Source organism: Taeniopygia guttata, chromosome 1A (genome assembly GCF_048771995.1).
Source record: "Taeniopygia guttata chromosome 1A, bTaeGut7.mat, whole genome shotgun sequence".
In the NCBI taxonomy this organism is placed as follows: domain Eukaryota; kingdom Metazoa; phylum Chordata; class Aves; order Passeriformes; family Estrildidae; genus Taeniopygia; species Taeniopygia guttata.
Genome location: NC_133025.1, coordinates 48,912,283 through 48,929,097, shown reverse-complemented (window position 1 = coordinate 48,929,097; position 16,815 = coordinate 48,912,283). Strand labels below are relative to the sequence as shown.

The following is a 16,815-nucleotide window of genomic DNA, read 5'->3' as shown; positions in this document are numbered from 1 at the left end:
CCTCAGAGGTGTGGGAGAGTGCAAGCAATACGGCAACAGTCCTGCCTGAGGGCAAGACCTGGACCATCACCCCAGAGACTACAGTGACAAGAAAAGGCCATGGGGCTGGCAGGGACAGGACCCTCCAGCCAGGTGACTGCTACATGGCAGCTGTTTAGTTATATACATATACATATATAGAGAGATCGATTTATTTATTTTTTTTACTGAGAGATTATGAATTTCAGAAAGTGCTAAGGAGGAACAAGAGAAATGGGGGGCTTAAAGGAGCTGCTACACCAAACCATGAGGGTGGGGTGAAGGGAAGGGAAGGGAAGCAGGGTAAGCGGCAAGGGAAGAGCACCTGGGGCTTGCCTCGTGTGTTTCTGGGAACTTCTTTATTGTCCATGCTTCCATTTCCAAGGTTAAAAATTGCGGGCCAGATCTTCAGTATGAGTATAAATTGGCAAAACATGCTGTTGGTGTAAAGCAGCAGAGTTCTGGCTTGAGGTGAATTCATGCTGATTTACAGCAGGTGAAAATCTGGCCCCAGCAACAGAGAAAAGCAAATAGCCATGGACCACAGGGAAACGTTTTGAGGTGAAAAGCCTTGCTTTGAAGGGAATGTGTGAACACAGCGGGCACACTCGTAGAAGGAGGGATGGAGACTACATGGCTTATTTTTGTTGTTTTGTGGGTTTGGTTTTTTCATTTTCCAAAGAAAGAAAACTACAAAGGGAAAAAAATCATGAGGCTCATGGGGATTTTGGAGTGGGAGAAGGAAGGGAAGGGGGAAGTAAAAAGGAGAGAGGAAATGGAACTTTTCCCCCTTTTATTTGCAGTAATTGTAATATTTTATTTTAAAAGCCCAAAGGTGCAAAAATTATCCCCAGAGAAACCTATCTGTTATTTTTGTATCTATAGCTATAGATATTAAAAGAATACAAAACCTAGAATATTAAAAAAGACATAAAAGCAAAGGGGGCTTCAACAACACAAAACACAGTCAGTCCCTTGACTGAGAGTTAACCCTATTCTAAGTTCCAGTGGCAAGACCCTGCAAGGACATCCTCAGCTCAGTGGCGGTTCTGTCTCCTCCCTAGCATCATCCTCTGGCATTTTCCTGATTTGCATCAGTGTAGCTGGGACCAGAGTCCTAATCAGTGCCAACCATGGGCATGGAGAGCAGCGAATATTGATGGAGAGTGTGTGTGTGTTTGTGTGTGCATGCCAGTGTAAGGATGCTGATGTGTGCTGTGTCCAGGCCAACTGGCTCATAAGCTGGAGAGATGGGTGAGAGGGACGAGGAGAACTGCAGCTCCCCCTGTCTCTGCCTTGTAGGGCACTGGGAGCAGGGAGAATTCCAGAGGGTAAGATCAGAGTGACACCTCAAACCATGACCTGCCTCAGGATGCAAGATTCTGTCCAGCATGATCCTCTCCCAAAGTGGTTGCAACAAGGCTTCCAGAGGTTGCATCCCCCCTTTCTTTTCCAGAGGTACAACTGCACAAGTCTCCTTCCTGGCAGGGCCAGCCTGGATCTCCTCCTGCAGCAACTCCAAGGTTTTCTACCCTTCCCAGATTTGCAAGTGGGTAGGAAGACCAACCACCCGAGGGGAACAAAGGATTTTGGATGTCATGTACTACCCCAGAGACGTTCCACTCAGGTGTGTCAGAGACAGACTGGGAAGGGCAGGAGGGAGATGATAGCCGCCTAATGGAGACAGGAATGTCTAGAGCATGAGGAGAAGGAGCAGGGCTCCCTGTCCCATTTTTTTCCATCAGACCAAGAAGGCCTCTACAGCTCTCACAGAGGTCTTCCAGCTGGCATACAAAGCATTGTGAAGAGGGCAGCACAAAAGATGTTCTGATTTTATTGTGACCTGTCTGACTTTAAAGCAGCTGCTGCATCTTACAGACCAGGGTTGTAAACAGCAAGCACATCACTTGGAACCAGCAGCCAGGAAAAGGATAATTGCTGTGGAGACTTAATTCATTTGCTCTGTTGCAAGCGTGCATGCTGACTGCAGGGAGGTCAGAACCTGTGAGTAGAGGACAGGAGAGCCTGGGTCATTGTCCTTGCAGAAAGGATGCAAATACAGATTTATTAAAGCAATAATAAGGGTCTTTAAATGCTTTTTTTGCACTGGTGTTCTTTGGGTGAGTTGCCCCTGCTCACAGTCCCGTGGGCAGAGAGGAAGGACACGACACATGGTTTCACATCCTCAGGGAAGGAAGTCAGTCACTAAATGGCTGAACAATGAATGTGGGTTGCACAAGGCTTTGACCCAAACCAGAGCTGCTTTGAAGCCAGAGGCAGGGCTTACCAAAAAACCCAAGGAGTTGAAACCCATCCAAACCCCAGACACTTCAATGCACAGAGTGCTTCTTGGAAGCTTATCACAAGAGAACACGGAGGTGGGACTCCAAGCTGTCCTGGCAGTTGTATGGGCTGTGAAATGTTTCAACTGAACAATGGGAGAGACATCAGATTGGTGGAGTGCTAGAAAGTACCTCAGTATTTGATCATGAGAGAAGCATGGCCTGCGCTTGGGATAGCTGGGAGGGAAGAAGGGTAAAAAAGATGGTGGTGGTGACCTCATGGGGTGACTACAGCCCCTTGGATGGATATCTCTAGGCTTATTCCCGGTTGTCCCTGGAAGTGACATCTTTGTTTCTCCTGTGGTTTGGGGTTGATGGCAGTCCTGCTCTGCAGGATGTCTCCCCTTCACCTTCCAGCAGGGTCATGCAACCTCACCCACCTCCTTGCAAAAGGGCTTTCACCCTCCCCTCTATGACTGGAGCAAAAGGCTTCTGGCTTAGGAAGGAAGTTGCCATGGAAACAGAAGACTAGATTATCCTTAAAGACAATTTTGTCTCTTTCTTTTAATTATTTACTGTTTCAATAAGAAGCAGAAAACATCTATCCTTCCCAAAGAAGCAGCAGAACACTAAACCCCAGCAAGGACTTTGTGGTTTTGCTGGGGATTTCTGCAGTGCTTCAGGTTGTGCAGCTTCTCCTGGTGACAGCTGCCTTTCCCAGCTATGCCTGGCTGTTGGTACGCAAAACTTCTGGCATCACCCACCCACCTCCCAGACAACACCTTAGGATTTGCCCAGGCATCTATTCAGCCTCTAATACTCCCCACTTCCCACAAGGGACTGTACCGCAGGCAGTTCCCGCCAGGGTGCTCTCTGCTGTCATTAGCCTGATATTGCTCTGTTTTATCCATTTGGGCTTTAGGGTTTTTTGTTTTGTTTTGTTTTGTTTTGTTTAGGAGGTTTTTGTGAGGCCTGTGTAAAGGACTGCACACCACCATCCCTCTGTGAAATTCGTATGAACTAAGCGGGACTTGGTGGGAGGGGAGGAACTGAAACCATTATTGAGCAAGAAAATAATTTTTCAAATAGAAGAAACATAAAGCAGAAAACCTTGAAGTGTTTCAAGGAATTTTGTACTTTTCCCACCAAAATGTCTCTCACATTCAAAATGCTCCCAAAGGGCATCACAGAGGTATTGTGGCCTGGTTGGCCTCTGGGGACTGAATCCTCAAGACCCCAGGTCAGTTGTCCACCTGATGGGGCACTGAAGATGGGTCCCAGGCAGTGAGGTGCCTGCAGGAAATACGCCCTGCGCACCAACTGTACAATGAGAGCAAAAGTTGTCCTAACGCTAGATCAGAAGCAGAGATTTATTTTTAGCTAATGTAACTAAAAACTCAAAATTTATTATGGAAGACATGGAAGTAAATGGCTTGGATTCACTTGGGTTCATCACAAGATTCCACAGAGAAGGAAAAAATTAAACCCTGTGGATTTTTTTAACTAGCTGTGATACAAAACATAGTGAACCTTGTAAGAAGAGCTTGGTACCTTGCAAAGTCAGGCGCCTGGATATCTGCCGCCCAGTTCAGTTTATGTGTCCTGTATGTGTCCTGACTTTCCAAGGGTCTCCGTTTCCTGCTCTTCATAAATGCTTTATGAGATCTGCCTTGCTTCTCCTTTTTTTCATGTTTTTTTTGTTCCTTGCTAGGGACTGGTTTCCAGTAGGAACTCACTATCTCCATATCTTTGAGTTATCACTCTTTTTTTTTTCACCTCATTTAGATATATATATATATATATATATTTCTTCTCTAGCATTTTTCCTTCTTCTGCATATGTCCAAGCCCCTGTTTACATTTACTGAGATCCTGCCGCACAGGAGCTGGAGCTGGCAATCTGCTATTCAATATTTATTGAATGTGGCCTCCCAGCCACTTCTAGAGCAGATGTGCTCAGTTTGCAGGGAAGATGCTCTCCCCCTACCAAAACCAGCATCCCAGACACTGGTTTGCAGCACACCTCTGCTTTTGCTCCAACAGCTGCAGCAGTAAGCACTAACAATCTGCCCTTCCCCTTATGCTAGCCATGGGATTGCAAAGATGAGCCATACGGCCGGGTTTGTTCTCAGCCTTGCTTTGCATGTCAGCAGCGCTGCTGAGCATCTTTCATGCCCATGACATCAGTAAGAGCAGGGAGGACTCCATACCTCCTGCAGTTGCTCCCATGAGCAGCTGGGCTGTTGCTATGAAAAGCACAGCAGGCTCCAGCTCACACTCCCCCTTTGCTGTGCAGTGCTGTGGACAGAGAGGAATACAAATCTTTTTCCTTAGTGGTTTTATCTGTAGTCACCAAAGTTGGCAGATATGACTATCCCTTTGTCTCATGGTCCACAGAGCAGAATGATAGCAGAGGGAGAGGTACTGTTTTCCAAGGACATTTTCAGAGACCAGAGCACTTTAACCTTCTGTCTAATGCTGCTTTAACTATCTGCATTATTTTGGAGAACTTTGAAAGATGCTGCAGCTGTGTTTTGTTGTTTTGTTCTGTTTTGCTTCTGGTTGCTGGGGCAGTGTCAGTGCACTTAGTGTACCATGCAAACAAAGCATCTCTTCCTGCAGCCCTTCCCCTTTCTTTCCTTCAGCTGACTCATACTGGATGAAATTTTTGAACTGTAAGTTACCTGCTTGTGCTGACCACAGTGAGATGGGATTTTTCATAGTTCTGCTGCCACAACTTTCTTTCTGTTCTTCTATTTCTTATGCTGCTAAGGGAATAGCACTGTTCCTTCACAGAGTCTGGCAGAGTATCTTCAAAAAGAAACCACTCAGCACAAGCAGGCAGGGCAGTCACTCTTCCTTCACTCAGAAACATTCAGAGAGGCTAAGATGCTGCTTCAAAACAAATGATCAGTGATACCACGGGCTCTGTGGATGCCAGTCTGAGGAGAAACTATTTTTTAGCGAAACATCTTTAATCCTAGATTTGCTCTTAAACTGAAAAGTGCCTGTTTAGGAAAGAGCCACCTACACACAAGGAGGAGAAGCATCATGCAAGAACTCAAGGTATGTGGTCCATGCACAGGCAAACATTTTTATTACCCCGCAAGTCCTTGGTATAAGACTTGCTTTTCAACTATCACAGCTTTGGAGATAAAGCACCAGGTGGACCTTCCTCTAAAACTACCACTGTCATCCTTGCTGCATCTAATAATCACTGGGATAAGAATGAAAGTGGGTGATCCCATTTCTCCTTTCAATTACTTCCCCAACACAGTTAATTTATTTTTTCACTTACACACTTCTTTTCTCGCCTCCTTATCTCAAGCGTATGAAGGGTTCATTTCAAGATGATCTACACACATATTCTAGTTAATAATAGATATTTCTAAGAAGAAGAGCTGAGTGCAGTGTAAATGGGGTGGTGTGGATAAAAGATCTGCTTTTGTGTATAATCCCTCTACATACATACAACTACCCCATCCTCCCTGTACACTAATATTTTTTGGTAATTTCTTTGAAATTACCTTACCCTGAATGTAGAATTAATAACACATGAGACTGTTAATCTTCATTGGCCACTGATTAGTTTTGTAAGCCCAGGCACAGGAAATAAATCAGGAGGGTAAAGAAAAAAAGCAGCCAACGACAAACAACATGGCATTGAATTAAAAAAAAAAAAAAAAATCAGAGAGACTATTCTGAAAATCCCTTGGTATCTGCTCAATATTTATTCATATGCTTCCATAGTCACTGCTGCTTTGTGTATGTGCGTGGGCGTAGGCATATACTTGTTTCAGGGTGGTTGTGGCTTATAAACAGATCTCCCGCTGGTCTCTTTTTTCAAGGATATATTAAAGCGGCCCAAACTGCTGACTCGGGACACTGCTCACCAGCAGAGCCCACAGCACTGAGACAGGCAATGTCTGGGCAACACTGTCTGGAGCGAGTTGCAAAGGTCTCTGCTTCCCCAGAGCAGTGAGCCCCGTGTCCAGCCATGTACTGTAGTCCTGGGACAAGGGGCAGCCTCAAAGCAGCCTGAGGGGCTGGGCACAGCAGGGCTGCAACCTGTGCTAGTCCAGCCTGCCTCTGTGGGCAGGGGAAAAGGGGCACTGGGCTGGCAGGGAGCTGAGCTGATCACCTGTGGGGCATGAGGGGACCTGGGGCTGTGGGAGCCACCACGTGTGTGTTTGTGTGTGTGCACTTGCACTGTTGGGGACCAGCAGGACCCTCCTCATGCTGTATAAACTGCTATTCCATCTGCTAATCAGAACGGAAGCTCTGGCACTTCAGCATCATTGATTTGCTCAGGAACCCAAAGAGGTCACAGATCCATGTCGAAATATGTTGAAATACTCTCCCTTTTAGGCAAGGATGTTCAGGCACCTACACTGGGAGGCCAGGGAAATGGCAGCTCTCCCTGCTGTAGAAACCACCAGTGTGCAGAGCCCTGGCTGGGGTGGGACAGCATGGCAGATTTGGAAGGTTAGTTATTGTCTACCAGATGATGGCTCCATCCCAGCCTGACTGGTAAAAACCCAGCCTTTTCTTTTAGGCTTCTGTGGACACAGCATTTTAATGATTATTTTTGTCCAACCAGCCTAGGTAACAAATAGGTGAGAGGGCCTGAAGGGAATTTGCAGTAATGATGGAGAGAGCTAAGGGTCTGGAAAAGAATATCTAACTCCTGGCTTGCTATGGATGATTGACTTTGAGGGACAGGACACACCAGGGGTGCAGGTTTCTTCCCTCCAGCCTCACCCCCACTTGCTGCTGCATTTTTCTGCTCTGTAAATACTGCAGAAATCAATGCAGCAGCTGATGTGGCATTTTGACATCTGAGGGAGGATTATTACACCAGGTGTTTATAAACCTGCTTCATCAAAACCTCAGTCAGCAAGCAGATGTCACCTTGCAGCCCTTGCCTGAGTCTTGGTGGCAGCCTCAGAGGGACAGGCCCCACGTGTGTGGAAAGCAATGGGGCTGTTGCAGCACTGGATGAGTCCAAGCATGCAGGTAGGGAAGGAAAGAGGCACCCTGGCTGGTTGTGTTGTTTGCTTTGCACTGGTGATGATGCAGTGGTATCATTTTCATGCTAAATGCTAATTTTCTGCTTTGCTGGCCTCAGAATAGCCTACATTCATATCCTTCATTGCAGCAATTAAAGGGCTGGGTGCTCAAGCTGAGGCACTTGTGATGAGCATGATTTTAATCAGTGTGCATGAGAGAGAAGGAGGAATGTGATTGCCTTGCTGCTGCTGTGGGAACATGTGACAGCCCATGAGGGTAAGAGAGCCCCTACCCTGGTATGAGCATGCATCAGCGTCAGCTCAGCACTGGGCCAGGAAGAGAAGGTTTGCCACACTTTCCATTTCTCTGTCTGGTCAGGAATTACTGTTTGGCTTCAGCAAAACATTGCAACAAATCACCTACTCCCCTGCCTCATGTTTCTACCCCATGCTACCACCCTCCAAGGTGCCATGCCCATGGCACAGAGATCCCCAGCCACTGTCAGACCGGCTGAGCATCACTTGCCTGTCCCCTGTGTGGGGAGGCAGGGCAGGAGGAAAGGGCCACGCTGCACTTGCAAGATTTCCAGGTGTGCCTGTAGGCAGAAGGATGGAATTCCATAGTTCTCTGCTGTGAGACTGCATCTGAGACTGCTCTGCACGGCTGGGCATGGGAGTCCATTGTGAGGGTGCCAGGAGCAGTATTAGATGTAAGTACTTAAGCATTTACACTGTTTGCCTAAATCATAAAGCTCATCCTGCTGGATATGCTCACACATCCCCTCTGCCTCTTCAGCTGCCTTAAATGTCCCTCCAAAGGGGAACAGGGACTGTGTCACTTGAATCCTCACTGGTTTGGTTTTCCTCAGTGTGGCTCAGTGACCATGTTTGCAGGGAGGGGACCACCCTGCCAGGTTTCTGAGCAGAGCTGTACCTCTCTTGCCGCTGCCACAGCACTATGGAGTCACAGCAGGTAACACGGGTAAAAAACCCTGAGAGGTGGAGTGGGGAGGGACTCTGGGGCTTGGTTTCCCATGTCAAGGGATTTGTATGTGCAGGGATATCTGCAGGAAATTAAAATCTAGGGAGAGACCAAACTTGCATCAAAACTGCAGGAGCCACTGGGAGGGAAGCAGGGGATAACAATATTTCTGGGACTCTACAAGCTTGTTTCTACAAGTTTCCTAGTTCATATTTCAGCTATTCTTTGAATATGTCCCAGTTCCCTCCTACATGGGTGGGGTCACCTTCCATTTGGACCAGGTTGCTCAAAACCCTGTCCAATCTGGCCTTAAATAATTCTAGGGATGGAGCAAGTCCCTGTCTGTCTCATTTCCCCATCCCAGGGCCTACCTACTATTTTTAGCACCCAGAGGTAGTAACTGCAGACAACACAAAAATCAGAGGAGTGGCTCGTTTTGTTCTCTTCACCCGTTCAGATAAGATCTTGAATCTTTTCTCTGGATTAGCCGCCATATCTCAGTGCCTGTCCTGCTCCCACAGGTAAACTTTATCAGAGACATTTGAACACTTACCCTGTTTTTCTGGAGGTTTTAACACTGCCACTGCTCTCTGGTCAGGCAGAAGGCTGGGTAGCCTTTGTAGTCAGTGGCAATCCTGGGCAAACAGTCCCCACATACCTACAGCACACCTTCACAGAGAGAAGGTGGATTCTTTCCTCCACTGAGCTCACAGCTCATGCCCAGTAGAACCCTCTGCCAGGCCCCATCTGACCTCTCTAAAAAGCTTCTCTTCTGTCTAGGCTGGCACTCAAGAGGGGAGGACAAACACAGTAGGCACAAGTGTGTTAGAGGAGTATGTTCATTGTTAAAAAAAAATAAATCTGGTTTTGACCTGGAGCATCTGAGGCAAGATGCTGTTTCTCTTTTCATCATGTACAGGTGGGTTTCCAGGACTCAGGTATCTCCAGGACAAGGGCAGGACACACTTGCAGTGTGGAGTGAAGGGGCCACATTTGGACCTGCTGCACATCCCAAAAGTCCATGTCTGGGAGGGCTCACTACAGCACAGGGAAGAACAGGGCAGACACAGGTTTGGACAGATAGGCAGCGAGTTCCCTCTCCCTCCTGCAGAAACTTGGGTGAGAAGGGAGGTTTCTCCCTCACACTGGCTGAGCTTTGAGCTGTGTACTAATGACAGCACAAGGAGGAGAGGAACTAGAGATTGACAGTCATGACAGATTTTTGTTGCTGTTTAGGATAGACCTCTCTCAATTTCTTCTTCTGTCTTTCCATTTATTCTGCACCTCCCTCTTTTTCCTTCCTCCCAACTCTTTCCTCCAGCCCATCCCTCCTCTTCCCTTTGTCCTAGTTCTCCTTGCCTTCAGTAAGTAAGGAATTAAATAAGCCTCTATGGAGACAAAACCAAATGCAATAGCATCCCTTGCTTCCCTGGATAGGATGTTGATGAAGTTAGTGAAGAGACATCTCCTTAGGATGCTGCTTTTATTTTATTATTTAGCCCAGCATGCACCGGGTCAGGATTGCGGGAGCATCCTTAGAGCCACATGCATGCTTGGAATAAAAGAGCTCACTCTGAAGTCCCAGAGCACCTCCATACCCAGGCACTGCCCCACACACAGGAAAGGTGGGGTCTGACCAGCACCAAGGGCTCCCCATCACTCAGACGAGGCCCACCTGGAAACAGCAATAAAGAGGGGTCTGAGGTACCAGTCTCAGGGTGTTTGTGTTTAGTAGGTAATGAAGGAACCCGAGGAGTAAATTAAAAAAGAAAGATGCAGAGGAAGGGTTTCTCTGCTTTACAGTGTGCTTGGCTGGGGCCATCCCTTGATGCTGCTATCTTGTATCTGTGCCATCAGAGTAAATAAACCTCCTCTTGTAAATGCTGACCTCAAGCTGTGTAGTAAATTCTGGTGCCAGCCAAACCTGTGTTTGGTTGCTTGCAGTGTGTTCTTCTCAGTATGAGGCTGCTGTATTGCTTTTACCACAAGCACCAAACGCTGTTAGATATTTTCCTTTGGGACCCAATTCCAGGTACAGTGCAGCATCTTGTCAAATTTTTTTATTGCTTGCTCTCACTCCTCACATTTCAAAAGCAGCAAAGTTCGCTGTTATGTGTTTTGCCATGTTTTTACTTCAGAGCCAACTTAATCTTCATGTTTTCCTTTCTCTGTTAATCTCAGGATTAAGGAAAAGCTGTGAAAGTATGATTTGAGCTTTTAGAAATATTTTCTGCATTAAAAAAAAAAAAAGAAATTAACCTGCAATGAGCAACCCTTTTTATTTAGAACTGAATTAATGAACTCCCACTGAAGATGGGCATGTTGGGCATTAATATATGTATAATTATGCAAAACCACTGTTATGCCTCTAATGAAAATTAGATTCTACCGCTGAGGCTGTGTTTGGTGATAGTGTATATCTTCATTTGTGCTATATTTATTCTTTTTTCCTAGCTGCATGACCTAGGATTACAGTTGCTATGGCGATAAGACAGTTAGTGAAGGAAGGAGTGAAAGGTAAGTTTGTGTGTTTGCCTGTGCTGCGGGGGCTGGGGGCTGGGGCTGGCAATCTCTGTCCCCTGTGCTGCGTCTGCCTCCTGCTCCAGCTGGCACTGAAAGGCTCTATTGCACAAGGGATGATCATTTCCCCATTACTCAGGGATGGGTGCTCAAGCAGCAGAGCAAATTGGGTTGGTTGTTCTCTTCCCAGCAGTGTGTGTGCATAATCAGGCCACGGGACTGCTGTGCTGGGACTGTTTTAGTGGGGTGGGGAGTTGATCCTTTGTGTGCATCTTTGCTGCTGGCCTTGAAGGGGTTTAGAGGTGGATTCTGGGTCTACTGGGGACCAGAGTGAAAACCTCCATCTACTCCTCTGTATTTGTTGAGATGCATTTGTGATCTTGTGTGCCCTTGGCTTGGGGCTGGAGGTGCTGAGCAGATTTAAAAGATGTGTAGCTGTGGTGAATTTGGCAGAGCTGGGTAAGCAGCTGACCTTAATGGTGTTAAAGGTCTTTTCCAACCTAAGTGACTCTTTGGTTCTATGAGTGGCAGCTTTTTCTCCCTCCAGCTGAGTTACATTACCAGCCTTCTTGCTGGGGTTTGCTTTGCTGCAGGACACCAGCATTTCCCAAACCTTTCCAGAGCCAATGTTACCTCCAGACCTGAACAACGGGCCCAGGAGTGCAGGACTTCTTTCAATAAGTAGTTGATGTGGAAGAGAGTCTGTCCTTTGTTGACAAGGAACATGTTTCCCTGAGCACAGCTGCCCAAACCTCTGTGTCTCTTTCAGTCTTAGCTTGCCCTGTGTGTGTGGGATGTGCTTCCCTAACTACCTACTTGCCTCTCCTATCCTGCTCTCTCTGTCTTTCTCAGCACCCCTCCATCAAAACTGCCATCACCATTTGCTTTAAGCTTCCTGGAATGGAATGCTTACCATGGGAACTCAGGCTGACCAGCCTTGGTAATTGCAAGACTGCTTCAGGCAAAAGGCTTTTTTTCTTGCAATTGTCTCTTTCAAAATAGCTGGACAGCTTTTTTGTCTTTTTCTCCTGAAGGAGCAATGGCTGCTATCACCAACAACTTGAGAACTTTTCACCTGATCCTCCCAGAAGCAGTGCCTTAGACACTCTGTGCAGCTCTGGGTCATGTTCTTCTCTCAGAAACATTATGAATTAGCTAGTGAGTAAGTCTCAGGCTCCCACCAATTGGTTTCTGTAGCCTTGACTATCTCCTTGGACTTGCTAAACTTTTAACTAGGTATAGATTTTCCCCCAGAGGTCTTATAACTTTGTTTAATAAAAGACGAAAGTGTTTTAAGAGTCTCTCCACTCCTGCCCAGCCATGCTTTGCATTTTTCCTCAAGTGAACTCTGCCTGTTTGCAAATTATCAACAGTACAACCACCTTAATGCAGGCAGACAGCACTCTCTCACTCGTTTGGACAGGGGTAAGGAAAATGAGATGTCTGACAGGGACAATCCTGTACTTGTACTAGTCTGTCCCCTTGAGGAAAACTCTTCCAAGCCACTGAACTTTGCTGGGGTTCTCTTCATACACAGTCACCCTCTCGTCCACAACAATCAGTATCCATCAGTGCCTGTACAAAATGCCTTGTGCTTACAGAGGACTCCACAGCTGAGGGAGAAATTGGAAAAACCTCATGGGAAATGCTCATTTGTGATTTAGAGAGCAGGGGGAGCTCATGTCAGCCTAAGGGCAAGGGTGGGAGCTTGAAGGATCTGTATCTTAGCCTGTTGGAGAGTTGCTGCCACCTTCTCATGAGGCATAATATATCCTCGTGGCTAGTGCTTTTCTGCCTCAAAGGCTGGGGAGGAGCTGGTACCCCTGCTCCTCCAGCAGAGTCTGTCTTCCTTCCAAACCCCAACATCATGGGGCTGAGGGTATGACAAACCTGTGGGACTGCTTAGCAAAGTAAACTTGCTTGCATCTACTCCAAACCTCAGGGCTCAGCAGAGCAGGTGCTCAGCTTTCCCCTTGAGAACTGTGGTAAAGTGATGTTAAACGTAGCCTGGAGATCAGGAATGTGACTCTGTGTGCACAGCCTGGAAAGGCAAGGGAGAACAGAGAGCTGTACAAGGGAACGTGCAGTTCAGACAGATGAGAAGGAGCAAAACAAGCTCTTTCACATTTTTGACTCCCCTTCCTGAGATGAGGAAAACAGGATTCTGTTGGGAATCCATCCTGGCTAAGTCCTGCCTCAGCTGTGTGGTATCTCAAGATGCCCTTGCACAATAGGTGCAAGACTCTGCAAGTGGAGCCAAGCAATAATGAGGGATGATGGTTCATCTAGTTTGGAGGTGCCAGTGAAGTTAAATCAGCTGCCACCCTCCATCAAAACTGCTTCTCCATGAGAGGCTTGGTCATTCTCATGGGACACTCCCTTCTGAGGGAACAAAATCACAGAAGGCCCCATATGCAGGCTGGACACACTTTTTAGGGAAGTCTACAGCCTTGCTGAGGCCCAGGTAAAAAATGCGGAGAGAAAGCTTCCTACCCTGATATGGCTCTTGGATTTTCTTCCATTATTGATTTTTCAGGTAGGCAGCGATCAAGTTACAAACCCAAGGGCAGTCAAGAGAGACTTTGGGGCCTTGGGACAGCTGGTTAAGGGACCAGGAGCACAAGTGGTGTCCTTATCTATCCTTCCAGTTGCAGGGAATGATGAGGGAAGAACTGGGAAAAGCCAGCAGATCAATACAAGCCTGCTGTCACTGGCAGAATGTTTGGATTTTGATCACGGATCAATTTACGTAATATCAGGCCTGCTGGTGATAGACACAGTATACACCCGATTCAAAAGAGGGAAAGGATCTTTCCACAGGAGTTAATCAGACTTGTGGAAAGAGGTTTAAACTATTTTAATGATGGTAACAATAGGGTTGGGCTTTTATGGGTCACAATCAAGGGGAAGACCAAGAAACCAAATAACTGCTGCTTGTGCCTTGGGTGGGTGTTCACTTTGCTGGGTAAAAAACCTGGATGATTAACCCCAAAGCATGCTGGTGAATGGAATTGCATCCAGCTGGTGGCCACTTATCAGTGGTGTTCCACAGGGCTCAGTATTGGGGCAAGTCTTTAGGATCTTCACCAGTGCTCTGGACAAGGGGATGGAGTGCTCCCTCAGTCACATTGCAGAAAACACCAAGCTGGGCAGGAGTGTTGATCTCCCTGAGGGAAGAAAGCACTAGCGTGGGATCTGATCAGGCTGGAGAAAAGGAGGCTCAGGAGAGATCTTGTTGCTTTCTACAACTGCCTGAAAGGAGGTCATGGTGGGATGGGGGTTGATCTCCCAAGTGATAAGAGGAAATGGCCTCAACTGTGCCAGGGAGTGGGTTGATATGAAATGAGGAAAAATTTCTTCACCAAAACGATTCTGAAGCACTGGAACAGGTTTCCCAGGGAAGTGGTTGAGTCACCATCCCTGGAGGTATTTAAGAAGCATGTAGATGTTGCATTTGGGGACATGTTTTAGTGGTGGACTTGGCAGTGCTACATTAGCAGTTGGACTTGATGATCTTGGATGTCTTTTCCAACCTAATTGATTCTGTGATCTCAGTTATGAGATTAAGTTTGCCAAGCCACGATTTTCTTGCAGCCAGTGTCTGAAGTGAAGGTGAATGCCCAGGAAAGGCAGATTTATTGCATGACCCCTGGAATTTCTGGTTAATGCCTCAGGTTGCCTTCTAGTAGGGAAGTGTCAGATGATAAGCCTTTTGAGGGGAGGCATTAAGCCTCTCAGGCTCACTTGTGCTGTGGGTCCAGCCCAGGTCAGCAGTGTAACAAGTCGTCAACACTGGGCTGAGATTTGGCATTGTCTGACAGCTTTGGGCTTTGGTTTAGAGCTGTCAGTGGCAGGTCAGAAAAATCAATACAGTATTAAGCAGTGTCTTCATCAGCCTCTAACTTTTGTACCTCCTCCCTTGGCCTTCTGCAGGGCAGTATTGAGGTGGGTCAGATGTGTGTACACACAAACTTGCAGTGCCTCAGCCAGCTGGGTATATACAGAGGGCTGGAGGCAGCCTGAGTGCTCTCAGGCTGGCCTCTTCTCTGGAAGAAAACCTTCTGGAGAAAAAATCCCAACAGGTACTTTCATGATTTCTCTTCCTCTTCTTCTGTAAATATTCAAAATCAGCATTTAAAAGGGAGCAGCTGCAGTGGATTAACCCTGAGTTGTCATTGTCCTCTCAGGACATATTGGAGTCAGCACTCCAATATCCTTCCCCTCTCCCCGGCCCCCTGCCACCTCTGTGTTCTGCATCCTCATGCTGCCAGGGTTCCATAAAGAGCTTACAGACAGGGAGGCAACAAACATATGCTGTGCCTGTAATCCCAAATGAGCTAGGTGCTTAAGGACAGAAGCTGTTACCAGTAGGAGCAGTTGGACTGATGCAAAGTGTTCATGGGGAGGAATTGAGTTGCCATCACAAGTTTGGCCTCTAGGAGGGAGGAGTGGGCAATAGGGTCAGAAGAGGTTGCCTGAATTTTACATTTTCAGACATCAATGCAGCAGCATGTCTTCTTCACAGTCCTTGTGTTCAGTTCACACCAGTGCCTTCAAATGCAGGCAGGTCTCATTGAGGGCCAACAAGTAGCCAGGAGCTGTGAGGGTCCTGTGTTCTTGTCAGAGAGATGAAAGAGCTGGCAAATTCTCTTCATTGCAGGACAAAAGGAAATAGTGACACTTGGGAGGATGCAGCTGGCTGATGAATTGCCCACCTGCTTTGTAACTGCAGTGTTTACAGACAGGTTAGCAGCCACAGAACATATCAAAGAGGTGGCAGCTTGGGGCCTGGAGGTGTTTCGGCATTTTTATTCTGTTTATTTCAAGAGCCATGACATGTTGTGATGTCCCTTTGCATCGGATGCCTGTACTCTCAGGTTGTCCCAGGTCATCAAGTTTCTTCCTAGGCTCAGTTCTGGGCCAGCAGGGATATGGTGTCTCCTTACCCTCGTGGGATGATAGGGGGCTACATGTTTGAGAGCTGCCGTGAATTGTCAGGAAGGACAGGCTAATAATCTCTGTACTTGCTTTTGTATTTCTAGTCCTTCTTAGTTGGCAGGAAAGAAGTAGCTGAAACATCTCAACCTTTTGATTTTTATAATGCATCCTTTTTCCTTATCATGTGGAGAGATGGGAAGAAGAAAGGGATGCAGAAAGGACAGATGAAAAATGAGATGATGACTACAGTCAGCTTCAGTCCTCTTTAAATAGCAGTTTACCAATGAGGGCAACTTCTGTGTCTCTATTGTGTCTCGTGAATTTGTTTGTGATTTGAAGCACACAGATCACTTTGAGTGTTGATTTGTTTTTGAAAAGTGGAGTAAAGTTAAACCCATGTGAAAGACTGAAAAACTGTCTTAACCCCAAAATCAAGGGAGAGATTTCAGAACAGCCTACCCTGCAATGTACTAATGTACTCTGTAACCCTTGTACTCACTGCTGATAAGTGTTTGACCCCAAGGCTCCTGCTGAAAGCAAATAATTTGTGCTTACACATTGATGGATGCTGGGAGCATTTGGTATTTCTTTTCCTGTATCCTTTTGAAGCTTCTTTTGTCTTTGCTCTATGGCTCTTTTGTCTCAGGATAAATTCTAGTGGTGAGCTTTTCCAAAAGTGAGAGAGAAGCAGCATTTCAGCTCTCCCTATATCAGCCTCTTTGGCATGCCTAAAATACAGCACCTTATACAAAGGACATCTGATTAAATTTAAAAAATGGCAAGCTTGGAACCAAGCTCCAGTCATTGCTAAGTAAAAGCATGCTGTAAAACTAACTCCCTGTTCCAGCACACCACTGAAAGCAAGACCTCTGCAATATCCATTGGTGCTGGATGTGTGAGAGCTGACTGAAAATATCCAGATATTTCAGAATATGCAATATTTACTGATATTATGCTAAACTCTATGCTTCAGGTCCTTGGGCAATTTCTATTTACAAGTAGCCTGATAAGACTAACACAGAAGATTGATGCTTTCGCATCATTTACCTTCTCTGTAGCATCAGGCA

General features: G+C 46.6%; 1 protein-coding gene across 2 annotated transcripts in view; it reads left to right on the top strand.

Moving 5' to 3' along the window:
• The first annotated feature begins 2,261 nt into the window (after positions 1-2,261).
• Positions 2,262-16,815, top strand: part of GRAP2 (GRB2 related adaptor protein 2) — a 109,028-nt gene continuing 94,474 nt past the window's right edge. The window contains exon 1 of one of the 2 annotated variants that reach the window (XM_041713534.2): positions 2,262-10,807. The gene's annotated coding sequence lies outside the window, so the exon portion shown is untranslated. The remainder of the gene's footprint in view (positions 10,808-16,815) is intronic. The other variant, XM_072923391.1, reaches the window with a different exon arrangement.